The sequence below is a fragment of the Apodemus sylvaticus genome, chromosome 23 (assembly GCF_947179515.1).
Source record: "Apodemus sylvaticus chromosome 23, mApoSyl1.1, whole genome shotgun sequence".
NCBI classification, from domain to species: Eukaryota; Metazoa; Chordata; class Mammalia; order Rodentia; family Muridae; genus Apodemus; species Apodemus sylvaticus.
The window spans coordinates 57,368,661-57,384,071 of record NC_067494.1 but is presented as its reverse complement, the minus strand read 5'-3'; the positions used below and the strand labels follow the sequence as shown (position 1 = coordinate 57,384,071).

The 15,411-nt window shown below is 37.9% G+C and overlaps 2 pseudogenes; both read right to left on the bottom strand.

Annotated features, from left to right (window-relative positions):
- Nucleotides 1-2,516: 2,516 nt before the first annotated feature.
- LOC127673817 (zinc finger protein 431-like) lies at nt 2,517-3,791 on the bottom strand (annotated as a pseudogene).
- Nucleotides 3,792-9,094: 5,303 nt separating this feature from the next.
- Nucleotides 9,095-9,695, bottom strand: LOC127673816 (REST corepressor 1-like; annotated as a pseudogene).
- Nucleotides 9,696-15,411: the final 5,716 nt, after the last annotated feature.

Below are 15,411 nucleotides of genomic sequence, written 5' to 3'. Positions count from 1 at the left end.
TCCCCCTTGGTGTGATTACTTATTATTCTAGAGGCTTAATGGGTGCTGTTGATTAAATACTGTGAAATCATCTCATATTTTTATGTGCTATGACCTTTCCCCAACTCCCTTTTCTTGTTTAATGAAAAGGGATTTCTTTGTGTAGCCTCATTTTTTCTGGAACTAGTTCTGTAGACAAGGGTAGCCCCAAAATTACATATAGCCTCCTGTGTCCACTTACCACATACTGAGATTAAAGGCATGTGTCACTACCACCCTGTTGAACATGTCTTTTTCAAAGACTATCCTTGAGACCATTGAGCTTGTATATGGTGTATAATCATTTTCATTGAATTTTAGGAAAGTCTTTCATTTCTTTATTTCTGTGTTGATCCATTTTTTATTTGGTAAAGCAATATTCAATTTCTATAAGTTTGTATTTTCTGTTTTTGGTGTTCATATCTATAGGATGCAGTGATTATTTTCAATTTCCTTGCTATGACTTTTTTATTAATTGCTTTGCTTTTATTCTAATATTTAAATCCCACAGTTCAATTATGACTTTCTGTCTTCTCCTCTTGGGTGTAATTATTTCTTTTTATCCTAGATGTTTCTGTGAAATCAGTCCATGTCTGAATGAATATTTGGTCAATTTTGGAGAATATAAGAAGCAGAGAACAATGTTTTCTTTTTTTTTCTTTTTTTCTTTTTTTTATTCGATATATTTTTTATTTACATTTCAAATGATTTCCCCTTTTCTAGCCCCCCACTCCCCGAAAATCCCGTAAGCCCCCTTCTCTCCCCCTGTCCTCCCACCCACCCCTTCCCACTTCCCCGTTCTGGTTTTGCCGAATACTGCTTCACTGAGTCTTTCCAGAACCAGGGGCCACTCCTCCTTTCTTCTTGTACCTCATTTGATGTGTGGATTATGTTTTGGGCATTCCAGTTTTCTAGGTTAATATCCACTTATTAGTGAGTACATACCATGATTCACCTTTTGAGTCAGGGTTACCTCACTTAGTATGATGTTCTCTAGCTCCATCCATTTGCCTAAGAATTTCATGAATTCATTGTTTCTAAGGGCTGAATAGTACTCCATTGTGTAGATATACCACATTTTTTGTATCCACTCTTCTGTTGAGGGATACCTGGGTTCTTTCCAGCTTCTGGCTATTATAAATAGGGCTGCTATGAACATAGTAGAGCATGTATCCTTATTACATGGTGGGGAATCCTCTGGGTATATGCCCAGGAGTGGTATAGCAGGATCTATATATTTTTTATTTACATTTCAAATGATTTCCCCTTTTCTAGCCCCCCACTCCCCGAAAATCCCGTAAGCCCCCTTCTCTCTCCCCTGTCCACTTCCATATATATATATGGAAGTGAGGTGCCCATTTTTCGGAGGAACCGCCAGACTGATTTCCAGAGTGGTTGTAACAATTTGCAACCCCACCAGCAGTGGAGGAGTGTTCCTCTTTCTCCACACCCTCTCCAACACCTGCTGTCTCCTGAATTTTTAATCTTAGCCATTCTGACTGGTGTAAGGTGAAATCTCAGGGTTGTTTTGATTTGCATTTCCCTAATGACTAATGAAGTTGAGCATTTTTTAAGATGCTTCTCCGCCATCCAAAGGAGAACAATGTTTTCTATGTATGCTCAGTGTAAATATAATATAGACACCTGTTTGGTTTGTTTGGTTTACAAAATTTGGTAACTCCAGTATATTGTGTCTGCATGACTGTCAGGAGCCATAATGGGACAAGCTAACAACTAGCGGTGATCATCCTGAAATGGCCTGCTTCTGATTATTATATAATCTGTCACAGGTGTGCCCTTATTTAGCAAGGCTGTAAGGGATTCGTTTTAGGAGAGATTTCGGCTATTAATAAGTGTTTCCTGTTATTATTAAACATATGTAGCATTCACTTAGTAGTAGCACACCCCATTGGAGCAGATCTATGCAGATCCATGAAGATGTACTGTCATGTAGTGATGCTTATAAAGAAATAGATGACTTAAATCTTATTGATGATCCTATAAGAATTACTAAAATTATATCTGTGATTAGTAAGCTCTTTTCTGATGGAACTTCTATTAGGTCCTTTTCTTTTCTTCTCTTTTTTAACACATTGCTTATTTTCATGAAGTTTCTTACAAGTCTGTGTTACTTTATACATTATGAGATAAATGTCACCTGCAAAGGTCTTGCCACACTATTTACATAGGGTTTCTCTTCCAAGTGTTTTTTTTTTATGTATTCTGAAATATATTATGTGCTCTTTAATGTGTTCAAAGATGAGTGTAACATGCAAAGGTTTACCACATTGTGTACATTTATAAGGTCTCTCTCTTTCTCTCTCAGTCCATCTCTCTCCAGTATTTGTTCTTTGTTGCATTAGGAGTTAACTTTGCTAGGCTTAGGCTTTACCACATTGTTTACATTCAGAAGGTTTTTTGCCAATACAAATATGTTCATTACAATTAAGATTATGATCACATTTGTAGTCTTTTCTTCACTATTTGCATTTATATATTCAGAAACGATGGCATTGTAAAAAGGCTTTCTCACATTGATTACCTTTGTAGTTTTTCTCTCTAGTATGTTCCTTTATGCTTTTGGAGATGACCATGTTTTGAAAAGACTTTCTCACACTGATTACAATTTAAAGGTTTCTCTCCAGTATGTCTTCTTTCATGAGGTTTTATATTATAATATTTCCTGAGGTTTATATTATAATATTGGGAAAAGGCTTTGGCACATAGATTACCATTGTAAGGTTCATCTACATGATTTGTAGAATAATATGTTGTGGAAAGGCTTTATCACATTGATTACATTTTTTAAAGATTTATTTATTTATTACATGCAAGTACACTGTAGCTGTCTTCAGACACCCCAGAAGAGGGCAGCAGATCTCATTACAGATGGTTATGAGCCACCATGTGGTTGCTGGCCTTTGATCTCAGGACCTCCAGAAAAGTAGTCAGTGCTCTTAACTGCTGAACCATCTTTCCAGCCCTGACATTGATGATATTTGAAGGGTTTATCTCCAGTATGTGTTTCTTCATTCCTTTGGAGATTAATATGTCATGAAAAGGCTTTATTACATTGATTACATTTGTAGGCTTTCTCTCCAGTATGTATTCTTTTATGTATTTGGAGATTAATATGTTGGGGAAAGGCGTTACCACATCGATTACACTTGTAGGGTTTCTCTCCACTATGTATTCTTATATGTATTTAGAAACTACAGTTTTGGAAAAAGGCTTTACCACATTGAATACATTCATAGGGTTTCTCTCCAGTATGAATTCTTTCATGCCTTTTAAGATGACTGTGATTTGCAAAAGCTTTGCCATATTGATTACATTCATAATGTTTCTGTCCAGTTTGTGTTCTTTTCTGTACTTGGAGAGTTGTGTAAGGTACAAAGGCTTCAACATACTGAATAACTCTATGGAGTATCTTTTTTGTATGAATCCTTTCATACCTTTGAGCATGACTGTGAGCATGTAAAATAAAGGCTTTACCACATTTAGTATTTTCAGAGGGTTTTGCTGCACTCTGGCTCCTTTCATGCCTTCTGTGTCCTCTAGATCTTAGACAACGTTCTTCAATATTTAGGCCTTCCCAATTAAAGCCTATAACTTTGAGGTTCCTGTAGGTCTCCAGCATGACATCTTTGTAGAGCTTCTTTTGAGAAGGATCCAGCAAAGCCCACTCCTCTTGAGATCACATGCATATCTTCATAAGTCACTGTATTCTCTTTTCTCTCAGGTTGCTCATTGTCAGACAGCAAAAATAACATTCCTGCTAGTCATACTCATGCCAGTTTGAAAGTTATTCATGATGAGACTTAGTAACTCATGACTGGCACTCCTCTAAAGCACTTAGCAGCAGAGCAGGTCCTTTTCTTTTAAATGGTTTTGTTTCATATTTTATTATATCAATGGCTTGAACATTTTTATTTAACTTCAACAAATATTAGAAATAGAAAAATGAATTCTGAAGAATTTCACAAATAAATTTCTCAATCTCAATTAACAAATGTTATAATTCAATGGCTGAGCAATTATAATGCTATGGACATTCACCACAATGATTGTACTGAACTAGAAAACAAGTAAAGCAAGACATGGGAATATTACTTACAACAGCATTATTACAATATATTTTCTTTAAATTTTTAACATAGATTTTATCACTTCAAAAGATATACAGCATTTCTCTTATATTTGCAAACTTAACCTTATACATCTTTTAAAATCTTGAAAAAAATTTAAGCAATCTAAAAAGCACTTAGCAAAGTTTGAAGTCTACACAATGGAATGCTATCCACTCCAGTATAAATGTTCATTTTAGTAAACACTCATTATTTTATGACATGCATAGACTCTACTGACCTTCCTTCTGAACTGTAACACTACTGAATTGTTCTTTACTACAGTGAGGAGAAGCTGCAAAAACCCAGGGAGAGGCGGGGAAGGGCATGCACATGATCATTAGACTCAGATGACCTAAGACTGCCTTTAGTCAGTCTGAGGCAAAGTTTACTTGATACCAAAAACTTGAATCCTGGGTCACTAGGTGTACAAACAGAACAGAGATGTGAGATTTGTCTTTCCTTTGCTTACATGAAAACGGGGACTCAGTTAGTGTAATGTACTATTTGGCTTATTTTTGGTGTGCAATTATACCAATAATACATCTCATGGTTAGAAAGAAGAAGCAGAGCTGAATTTAAAGTGGCACTGACCTCACTCAAAAGTGGCGCTGGGAAAACTGTATAACAGGACCCCTGCTTCATGAGTCCGCCACAGTAAGCTTTGTCAACTTTTGTTTTTTGGATTTAGGTTTGTGACCACCATTGGGAGGCTCTTAAAAAAACCATCTGAGACCTTCTTTAGGAAGTTGTTTTGACAAACAAAGAGGCAGTGGGTGTGAGGTGAACCCCTGCTCCTGCTGACACAGCACCCTCTCTGTATCAACACTTATCTGACCAGCACAACTGAGGCAGGGGGCCTCTGGGTAAAGAGCTCGATTACAGAATTGATCACTGCTGCTGACCAGTCAAAACAATATTCAAGTAACAGGGTGTTTAAGTAGAGAAGGGAAAAGAATTATCTAAACACTACATGTTCACATAAAATTAAATAAAACAAACTTTTAATGGATATGCAATATAGTTTATATCTTTAGGGATTTCTAAACTAAATTTTAGACTATTATTTGTGTCCATGATACTATATTTTGCACAATAACTTTTATTTAGAAGATTTTCCCACAAAACAAATAATTATGACATTCACACTGATAATTTTTAAGAACCCAAAGCTTAAATGACATTCCAACAGAAGCAGGCATCATGTTCCAAACCTAACCTGCTGACATGTGACAGTCACAGTCCAGACCAGAGCCTGCAGCTTTGAAAGCTATGCAGTTTCTTGGACTTACATCACTGTGGACTATGTCATAAAAAGTTTAAAACATTAAGACTATTGCAGCAGCAACCAGGCAAAGCCTACTCTTGCCCTTTTGTCAAGTGAAACGGCATGCCTCTTTTCCTAGGAGAAAAAGCCAAGACCAGCTACTCTGGTCATAATCATACTGACTGACACTGGGCTCTTCAGCTAGAGGCCACTTGGTGCTCACAACCAAAAGAAAGACAGAACAAGCCTGGTGCTGGGCACAGCCACTATGCCTGTCACACTATCTAATGATCACCAAATCTAAACACTGACGAGAGGGAACACATTTGAAGGAAAGTAGCCTGGGGCACAAGGATAGACACAGAACCTCCAGCAGAGCGAGAAGCCACCCTGTAGCATGGCTCTGCTCACTGGAGGGGAGGGCATGCAAACACGCTAGGTGAGCAGGGTTTTATCATTGTGTATGAGTCATATACAAGGAGCAAGGTAAACTCACCCCATGTTCTCCTTCCCCTTCAGCTACACAGCAGGTTTATGATACAAGCACAAAAAAGTTACTAGTGTTACTAGTGTTACTCTGTACATCCTATCCCCAGTCTTGATTTCTACAGCTGAATCTTTTTCTAAAGAGAAAATCAGCTAACTTGAAAAAAATGGGATGGGGAAGATGCTTAGGAGTCAAACTATCGAATTTTAATTGCATATTTTAAATTCTTTTTTTATTCGATATAATTTTTATTTACATTTCAAATGATTTCCCCTTTTCTAGCCCCCCACTCCCCGAAAGTCCCATAAGCCCCTTTCTCTTCCCCTGTCGTCCCACCCACCCCTTCCCACTTCCCCGTTCTGGTTTTGCCGAATACTGCTTCACTGAGTCTTTCCAGAACAAGGGGCCACTCCTTTCTTCGTGTACCTCATTTGATGTGTGGATTATGTTTTGGTTATTCCAGTTTTCTAGGTTAATATCCACTTATTAGTGAGTGCATACCATGATTCACCTTTTGAGTCTGGGTTACCTCACTTAGTATGATGTTCTCTAGCTCCATCCATTTGCCTAAGAATTTCATGTATTCATTGTTTCTAATGGCTGAATAGTACTCCATTGAGTAGATATACCACATTTTTTGCATCCACTCTTCTGTTAAGGGATACCTGGGTTCTTTCCAGCATCTGGCAATTATAAATAGGGCTGCTATGAACATAGTAGAGCATGTATCCTTATTACATGGTGGGGAGCATATTTTAAATTCTTAAGAACTTCATTCATACCTTAAATACCTTAAAGCATCTACTTTTTTTTCCTTTTTGGTATTGAAAGCAGAAAAAATATTAAAACAGCAACAAAAGATATTTCCACATGGTTAGTGCAGTCTCAAGTGACTGTGGATGCTAAAACGCAGTCCAGCCAGCTGATCCTCAAGCCCTGCAGGCCCACAGTCTGGTAAGAGAGCAAAAGTGATTCTGAAGTCTCAGAACATTACGTAGCAATCTTTGCTTGTTTCCAGTCCAAACAAGTGGCATTACATACCACTCCATAGATTGCTTTTATTCATCTTGGTCTCACTAAGCAACACATCCACTTCTGCCATGCACCGACCCAGTTGCGGGGATTGAGACCGAGGGAGGACTTTGGATATCAGGAGAGGCACAGGTTCAGTGAGTGGCCAGTGACAAACAGAAACAAACACCGAGGAGGTTTAAATCTGAACGTATTTTTGCAGCTCTCAAGCAAGGATTTTTATACATAAAAAATTGGCATTACAATTCTGAAAAAATGTATCCACTGAAGCAATTACAAAGAACAATTATCGTAAGCATTTGGCACAAGAAGATACAAAACCAATCGGGTATAAATTTAGAAGATCACATACGAAACATCACATTCCTTGATCACAATAAATTTATATAAAATCACCTGTAGTTAATAGCAAACGTTCAAAAGTTCAGAAGTTCTCAGGAACACTTAGCTATGGTCCTTATATCCTGTTTACTTTAAGGGATTTTCATGAGTAATCCTCATGTAACATCTAGTTTCTGTCTCTTTAAAGCTCCTCAAAATTCACTTAAACAATGCTTTCCATACCACAATGTCAGAGCCAACCTCATCTTACACACAGAGCCATACAAATTCATATGTTGTTGGGAGGTTATTTTAACAACGTATTATGTTATTATAGTTATGTAACTGATTATGAAGCAAAGCATTGAACTTCTAAGAAAGAGGTCATGGCCAGTGACTCTATTTCAAAGAATGAACTTTCATTTAACTTTCTCGCTTGGATACTTTCGGCCCAGGCTATCAGGAACATCTTGTAAATATAGAGATAGAATAGGGGGGAACCAAAGCAGGCAAGTGGCCAAGAGAACTACAGCTCAAAATTATTCTCCAGCTACAGAGGTCCACAACCGGTTCTAGGAGGCCTCCTCCCACAGGAATCTAATGCCTCTGTCTGTGAAACTTGCCCACAGGATCTACTGGAGGTGGTGTGGCAACTTCTCTGTCTTATGTGCTTCTAAGAGACAGGGGATAGTGTTTGTGTGATCACACTAGTACACAAATGACACAAATGACACATGGAGTGGCATATAATGGCCAAGCATGCCAAAGGGATGAGAGCTAATTTTGTGTAGCATCTAGAAAACCATTCCTAGCCTTTCTATTCTCCTTTACTGAGCTGACCTGACATTTAAAGTCTGCACTCAAACCTTCAGACACTCTCCCCATCTGCTACATCTCAATGATGTCATCTTTGGCAAGCAATAAACTTTAAGTAAGACACTTGAACAGAAAAGGGATTGATAGCATGGTTGCCAGAAGGAGAAGGCACCAATTCCAAATGTACAAGCACCAGGTACAGTGATATGAGCCAAATCTCTCAGAGCTGGGGATGATGGTGATATCTAGGAATCAAGAAGAAATGGGTGCACCCTCATCCTGGGATTTCAATGCTGAAGGCTGAAGGCAGAAAACATTGAGGTTCACATTCTCATTAAGCTACAATGTCCAAGGACAGTCGCTGCAAATAAGCTTTCACCACTTGGAAAAGAGAAAAGGGAAAGAGTTAGGGAAGAAAGAAAGGGGAGAGAAGACACGTGATCAATAGCCATAAATCTGCTCTCCCTTTAGGGAAACAGTTGTATCAGGACTTGGTATGATAAAGGTGATGATGTGGTCTGCTGATGGGCTTAAGATTTCCAAAGAAGCATGATTTTACTTAGGTGGCTGCCCCAGGAAAGAAAGGGAGAATTTTTCTAGAAGGCCTACTGGGCCTTCTGAGAATTACACTATGCACAAAGTAGAAGCTGCAGGCCATGCAGGAACAGAGATGGGCCTTTCAATACTACTTGTTCTGAAACTGACTGGTGGAGCTGTCATTGTTGGGGCTGGGGGTGTGGGGAGCCAACTGTAGGGTAGGACCCAGACTCAAGGGTGGTGTGCAGGCCGTGGGTCCCCCAGCCCATAGGCAGAATGAGATGTAACAGAGTTCTCTGGGAAGTCATGCCAACAATGGAGGAACGAGCAAAGAATTATGGTAGCTGTAGCACAGGACGAAGTGTATGCCTTTTTGGTAATAGCTGATTTCCACAGAGATGTGATGCAGATGACTAGGTGATGTCTTGTAATACCTGATATCTGGATAACATGTCGTACATACCAAGTGTCCAAAGCTACCAACAGTTTTCATGAGGCAGATGCATATCTTACGTCGAGGACAGAAGCAGCCGCATCTTCCTCCTCAGGGATCTTGACGGAGCTTTCTAGGGATTTGACAGGTTTCTGGTTAGTGTGCCCATTGGTCTCATCTTTACCATGTTCTGCTTCCATTCTTGTAAAACTTCATCTATGTTGAAGCGGGGCCAATAATTTACAAAAAAAAATTTTTTTCCACCTGAACAACTCCCTTGTTCCCAATCACGTCTGAGATTGCCTGAAAAATCGGCTCTTCCATCGTCCAGTGAGCGTTACATTTCTGAATAACCTCTGGAAATCAATCGGTAAGGCTCTGTCCCACCATTAAGCTTTTCTTTAAGAGCACTGTTCGTCTGCTTAATGTTCTGAATCTGTTGTTTGATGGAGACCAGCTCTATGTCCAGCTGTCTCAGCATGGTGGTTGCAGCAGTAGCATTAGCAGACACAGCCTCCACATCTTGAGAAAGAAATATGCCTTTCAGAGCTTTCCTTTTTGCTCTATTTTTAACTTGTGTGCTATGCATTTTATTTTAACCTGAGGAACTGTCTCAGTAGTGGATACCTCCATTTTGCTTTCCTTTCTGCCCTGCATCTTTTGGCTTTTAGAGTCTCTGTTGAGAAGTCTGGTGTAATTCTGATAGGTCTGCCTTTATTTGTTACTTGACTTTATTCCCTACTGCTATTAATATCCTTTACTTTGTACATTTGATGTTTTGACAAGTATGTGACAGAAAATTTCTATTCTGGTCCAATCTTTTTAGAGTTCTGTAGGCTTCTTGTATGTTCATGAGCATCTCATTCTTTACCTTATAGAAGTTTTCTTCTACAATTTTGTTGAAGATATTTACCGGCTCTTTAAGTTAGGAGTCCTTGCTCTCTTATTATCCGTAGGCTTGATCTTCCCATTGTGTCCTGGGTTTTCTGGATGTTTTAGGTTAGGAATTTTTTGCATTTTGCATTGTTTGACTGCTGTGTCAATATTTTCTATGGCATCTTCAGCACCTGAGATTCTCTCTTCTATCTTGTGTTCTGTTGGTGATGTTTGCATCTATGACTCCTGATCTCTTTTCTAGGTTTTCTAACTCCAGGGTTGTCTCCCTATGTGATTTATTTATTGCTTCTATTTCCATTTTTAGATCCTGGATGGGTTTGTTCAATTCCTTCACTTGTTTGGTTGTGTTTTCCTATAATTCTTTAAGGGATTTTTGTGCTTCCTCTTTAATGGCTTCTACCTGTTTACCTGTGTTCCCCTGTATTTCTTTAAGGGAGTTATTTATGTCCTTCTTAAGTCTTCTATTATCATTATGATATGTGATTTTATATCAGAATCTGAGGTTTTGGTGTTTTCAGGTATCTAGGACTTGCTGTGTTGGGAAAACAGGGCTCTGATGGTGCCATCTAGCTTTGGTTTCTGTTGCTTATATTCCTGTGCTTGCCTCTCACCTATGGTTATCTCTGCTGTCAGTTTGTTTTGCTGTCTTTGACTGGAGTTTGTCCCTCCTGTGAGCCTGTGAGCTTCTGATCTAGGTGTGTCAACTTTCCTGCGAGAGCAGCTCTCTCTACATGGGATTTGAGTTTGGATAGCTGTGGCACAGCCTTAGCTCTGAGGTCCAGGTACAAACCAGAAGCCTCAAAGCCCCAATCTCAACCCTGTGGTTCCTACGTGTATATTATTAAAGAACCTGAGAAAGGAGAGTTAATAAAATATTTTTATGAAAGAAATTTACCATTTATAACCTAGGCCCAGGGGTATTTAAGCTATAATTTATTTTATCATTGATAATTCCTATATAATACTGTAGTATTGTGACCAGTGTTTTATTTCAAGAATAATGTGGTAAATGCCGACAATTTTGATGGCCATAGTTGTCCAGGGCCATGTAGGAGGAATGACGAATGGCTTTAGAACTCAGGGAATAAGACCCACTGGTTAGCACAAAACACTATGGGTATACCTTGGTTAAGGCAAGGTTCCAAGGACTGTGCCGTGAAGATTTCATGCTGTTATGGGGTTCTGCTCTGCTTCCTGTCACCACTTCTGTCTTAATCTAAGAATTGCTTGAAAGCTCCAAATGGGCTTGCAACTCCTCAGTGTGAAGTATCTCTGGCAATAATAATAATGCTTAATCTTTTTCAGGCATTGCTTCTGGAGCAGAGGATTGATTCAATCATCACCCTAGGAAATAACTTAGAAATGTATATTTTCAGCAATAATCACCTACCTTAGAAAGCATTTGGAAAGCTAAAATTCATAGGGAAGCAAGTTTAAGATGATTCTGCTCCTAGATCTGATGTACAGAATCTAAAGGAGCAATTTTAAGTTCAGAAAGGCATACTTTTGTTGGTTAATCCAGGGAGTTTTAAAGGTCACAAGGCAAGAAAAATGGCAGCATTGCCTGATGTACCTCTGGGACAGACTGGTGAAGATTGATTTCTCATATCCAGTTTTGCATTCAGGTAACTGATATAATTTAATAATAATTACTGATTAGTAAATAAACATTCAAAACGTTTAAAGTACATATGATTGATTTTTATATAAAAGTAATGCCTTTTGATATTTTACAAGGTTACTCTTTTTTTAATATTTTTATTTTCTATATTCCTTATTTACATTCCAAATTATTTCCCCTTTCCCGGATCGCCCCTCCCCATATGTCCCATAAACCATCTTTTCTCCATCCCTTATCCAATCACCTCCCTCCTTTTTCTCTGTCCTTATATTCCCTTCCAATGATAGATCAATCCTTTCCAGAATCAGGACCCTCTCCATACTTCTTCACGGGAGTCATTTGTTATGCAATTTGTGCCTTGGCTATTCAGGGCTTCTGGGCTAATTAATATCCACTTATCAGAGATTGCATTCCATGTGTATTCTTTTGTGATTGTGTTACCTCGCTTGGGATGATATTTTCCAGATCAAACCATTTGTCTAAAAATTTTGTGAATTCATTGTTTCTAATTGCTGAGTAATATTGCATTGTGTAAATATACCACATTTTCTGTATCCATTCTTGCTTTGAGGGGCATCTGGGTTTTTTCCAGCTTCTGGTTATTATAAATAAGGCTGCTATGAACATAATGGAGCATGGGTCTTTATTGCATGCCGGGGAATCCTTTGGGTATATGCCCAGGGGAGGTATTGCAGGGTCCTCTGGAAGTCTCATGTCCAGTTTTCTGAGGAACCTCCAGACTGATTTCCACAGTGGTTGTACCATCTTGCAGCCCCACCAGCAGTGGAGGAGTGTTCCTCTTTCTCCACATCCTCGCCAACACCTGCTGTCTCCTGAGTTTTTGACCTTAGCCATTCTGACTGGTGTAAGGTGAAATCTCAGGGTTGTTTTGATCTGCATTTCCCTAATGACTAATGATGTTGAGCACTTCTTAAGGTGCTTCTCGGCGATCTGAATTTCTTCAGGTGAAAATTCTTTGTTTAGGTCTGTACCCCATTTTTTAATAGTGTTATTTGGTTCCCTGGGGTCTAACTTCTTGAGTTCTTTGTATATATTGGATATTAGCCTTCTATAAGATGTGGGGTTGATGAATATCCTTTCCCAATTTGATGGTTGCTGTTTTGTCCTTTTAACAGTGTCACAAGGTTACTGTTAATGATAACTCAAATAATCGCACATTCTGGTGAGGATAAGGAGAAACAGGAACATTTCTCCATTACTGCTGAGATTTTTAACTGGTACCACCACCCTCAAAATCAATCTTGTGGTTCTTTAGAAAATTGGAAATAGTTCTACCTGAGTACTCAGCTATACCAATTCTGGGCATATACCCAAACGATGCACCAGTATACCATAAGGTCATTTGCTCCACCTTGTTCATTGTAGCCTTATTCATAATGGTCAGATACTGGAAAAACACAGATATCCTTCAGTGGAAGAATAGATACAGAATGATTGGTTCAATTACACAATGTAATTCTATTCAGCTATTAAAAACAAGGACTGTATGAAATTTGACAGAGAATGGATGGAACTAGAATTTTTTAATTTTTTATTTATTGAAAAGGGGAGTAAGGGAAGTAAAATCACTTTATGATAAAATTAAAGATTTATATGGAAAATATCTCAGATAAACAGGTTAAAATTGACAATTTTCAGGGAAATTAAGGAGTAAAGTGGTAGATATGTAAAACATTGCTAAATTAATTGAAATATGGGATAGAAACATTTTGTGAAAGAATTGAAGATTAGCATGGAAAATATTTCTGATACAATTGTAGAAAATGTAGAAAAACATGCTAGAATTGAAGATTATCATGGAAAGTTTTATATAGATATAATAATGGTAGGCATAAAAATATTCCTAAGTTGATAAAAGTGGAATTATAAACATTTTCTGATAAACTTGAAGATTTACATGGAAAATATTTCTGATAAAGTTGTAGAAATATATAGAAAAACATGTTAAAATTATAGATTATCATGGAAATTATGTAGATAAAATGATAGGCGTAAAGATAATTCTAAGTTGATTGAAGGTGGAATTATAAACATTTTCAGATAACATTGAAGATTTACATGGAAAATATTTCTGGTAAAATTCAAGAAATTCAATAAATAGAGAAACGCGTTAAAATTGACCCATGGAAAATTTTACATAAAGAATGGTTGATGTAAAAACTCTTTCTAAATTAATTGAGGGTGGAATTAGAACCATTTGTGATAAAATAAAAGATTTACAAAGAAAACATTTCTGATAAAATAGAGGTAGTATATAGAAAGACATTAAAATTGAAGATTAACATGAAAAACATTGCAGATAAAATGGTAGACATAAAAGAAATTACTAAATTAATTAAAAGGGGAATTGCAAACATTTTCTGACAAAATTAAAGATTTACATGAGAAATATTTCAGTAGTCTATTTGTTGGGGAGTGGAGTCCATTATTGTTAAGAGATATTAGGGAATAGTGATTGTTGCTTCCTGTTATTTTTGATGTTATTTTTATGTTTGATGGAAGAAGATTACTTTCTTGCTTTTTCTAGGGTGTAGAAAAAAATGCCTCCTCATGTTGGCATTTTCCATCAATTATCCTTTGTAGGGCTGGATTTGTGGACAGATATTGTGTAAATTTGGTTTGATCATGGAATATCTTTGTTTCTCCATCTATGATGATTGAGAGTTTTGCTGGGTATAGTACCTGGACTGGCATTTGCGTTCCCTTAGGGTCTGTATGAGGTCTGCTGAGGATCTTCTAGCTTTCATCATCTCTGGTGAGAAGTCTGGTGTGATTCTGATAGGTCTGCCTTTGTAAGTTACTTGCCCTTTTTCCCTTACTGCTTTTAATATTCTTTCTTTGTTTAGTGAATTTAGTGTTTTGATTATTATGTACTGGGAGGATTTTCTGTTCTGGTCCATTCTGTTTGGAGTTCTGAAGGCTTCTTGTATGTTCATGGGCATCTCTTTCTCTAGGTTAGGGAAGTTTTCTTCTACAATTTTGTTGAAGATATTTACTTGGCCTTTAAGATGTGAATCCTCGCTCTTGTCTATACCTAGAATCCTTAGGTTTGGTCTTCTCGTTCTTTGACTTTTGAGTCAATGTTTTCTATGGTATCTTGAGCACCTGAGGTTCTTTCTTCTGTGACTTGTATTCTGTTGTTGATGCTTGCATCTATGACTCCTGAATTCTTTCCAAGGTTTTCTATTTCCAGAGATATCTCACGTTGTGATTTCTTTATTGCTTCTACTTCTACTTTTAGATCCTGGATGGTTTTGTTCAGTTCCTTCACTTGATTGTGTTTTCCTGTAATTCTTCAAGGGATTTTTGTGTTTTTTCTTTAAGGGCTTCTGCCTGTTGACCCATGATCTCCTGTATTTCTTTAAGAGATTTTTGTGTTTTCTCTTTAAGGGCTTTTACCTGTTGGTTGATGATCTCCTGTATTTCCTTAAGGGAGTTACTTAAGTCTTTCTTGAAGCCCTTTATCAACATCATGAGATACGATTTTAAATCCAAGTCTTGCTTTTCTGGTATGTTGTGGTATCCAGGACTTGCTATGGTGGGAGAACTGAGTTCTGATGTTGCAATGTGGCCTTGGTTTCTGTTCGTAGGATTCTTGTACTTGCCTTTTGCCATCTGGTGGTAGTTGGTATTCTTGTCTCTGGCTAGAGTTTGTTTCTCCTGTGGGCCTGTAAGCCCGTGTCTTTATTCCTCTGAGCTCAAAAGTGAAAGCACTACTGGGAGATCTCTCTTTCCTGGCAGGCTATGCACAGAAGACTGTGGAATCTCCAGGATCCCTGGTGCAAATGGCAGCAAGTGGGAAGACTTCTGTCCCAGCTGCTCCACTGACCTTAG